A 1,886-nucleotide genomic window follows, 5' to 3' on the forward strand; every position below is an offset into this window, starting at 1 on the left:
TGAGCTGTTTCCACTTTTTGACTCTATTAACACTTATGAATAATGTTGCTATGAACATTTAGGTACAAACTTTTGTATAAGCTAATGTTTTGAGTTCCCCTGGGTAGAAACCTAGGAGTGGAATTGCTGGGACATAGAGTAACTGTTAACTTTGAAGAAGTGGCAGGCTGATTTCAAATGAGGCTGTAGCAATTAACATTGCCGTTAACATTAAAACCAAACTCATTGCTGCTGGGTCGGATCCAACTCATAGTGACCCCCTCCTTGGGTTTCCGAGATGGTATCGCTACGGAAGTAGATTGTCCAGCCTTCCTTCCGAGGAGTGGCTGGTGGGTTTGAACTGCCTGCCTTCTGGTTAGCAGTCAAATGCCTTAGGCACTATGCCCCAGTCCTCCCTGATTTTTCAGTAGTACCTCATAAAGTAGATCATATTATTTGCATTTTACAGTTGTAGAAGTTGAGGCTTAAGAAGTAAAATAAAAGTAATGGACAGCAGACAAGGAGGAGAAGAGGGCAGTGGGAAAAGAGGGACAAGAAGGCAAGGTTAACACCTTGAATTTTGTAAATACAGACAATATTGTAATTAAGTAGATGTATCTGTTGATTAGGAACAGAAGTAATAATGGATGATTTATTCCTCAAATTCAAACTTTTGTTTTTTAGTCTGAGTCAGAATTGAAACTAAAATAGCAAATACATATTAAAAAAAAAAAAAAAAAACTCAGCTATACCAGCAATTAGCAAAATGAGAAGTAATATATGGTTAATGTGTTATTTTGTTCAATGAGAATTAAATAAGATCAAAGTGCAGAAAGAGTCCTAAAATGTGTACTTGCTTTTATAAATTTTAACATTCATTCTTACTTACCATTGACCTTCAGATTCTATATTTGATGTAGGGATGGTAGTTTTTGCCTTTTTATTTTAAACAAACATTTATTGAGTGGTTTTTATATATTATTCATTATTCACAAAAACCTCATAAGGTAGATATTATTATTTGCCTTTCACAAATGAGGAAATTGAGGCTTAGGAAGTTAAGTAATTTGCTCAAGGTTACACAGGTTGAACCAGCAACAGAGTTTGAGCAAGAATATATATATTTTTAAAATTCTAAAACCTAACCTTGAACTCTTCATTACTATGCTACACTGTTTATCTACTACTTTTGAGGAGCTTACACCCAAGTTAATTATGTTAATACAGAATACTAAAACTATAAATTAATAAGGTTTCAAGCAGGATTTTACAATTAAATTTTGATTTAACTTCAGAAAAATCTCAGGTCTTTGCTCTTGGAAATCAGATAAAGTATTTATTTGCCCTTTCTTTTAATGTTGCTATATTACACAGTTGTGGTTTCAGAAATTTCCTTGGTCCTCACTTTGGCAAGTGAGCTCTTAAAACTCTTGGTGTGAGGCTTTAGGTCCAGAAGTGAACAGACAAAGTGAGTGAAAGAGGGAAAATAATTTTAGAGGGTAAAAGGCAATACCTTAAAAACAAGGGTAAGTAAATATTGAGAAGAGTAACATAATAAGTTACTTTTTTGTTGAAGACTCCTATTCAACATTGTATTTTTACCAGCATAAAAAATAGCAAGTATAATGTGATTGCCTTATAAACCAAACCAAACTCACTGCAATTGAGTCGATTCCAACTCATAGCAGCCCCCATTGGGTTTCCGAGGTAGTAAATCTTTACGGAAGTATATTGCCCAGTCTTCCTTCCATGGAGTGGCTGCTGGGTTTGAACTGCTAACTTTCTGGTTAGCAGTCAGATGCCTTAGGCACTGCATCACCAGAGCTCCTTTGATTGCTTTGTAGGTATTTAAAAATGAATATGTGTTATATTTCTTGTTTTGATTCAACTTCTACAGAAATTTTATA

This window comes from Orycteropus afer, unplaced genomic scaffold (genome assembly GCF_000298275.1).
Source record: "Orycteropus afer afer isolate SDZICR_OR568_19922 unplaced genomic scaffold, OryAfe1.0 scaffold00300, whole genome shotgun sequence".
Classification (NCBI taxonomy): Eukaryota; Metazoa; Chordata; class Mammalia; order Tubulidentata; family Orycteropodidae; genus Orycteropus; species Orycteropus afer.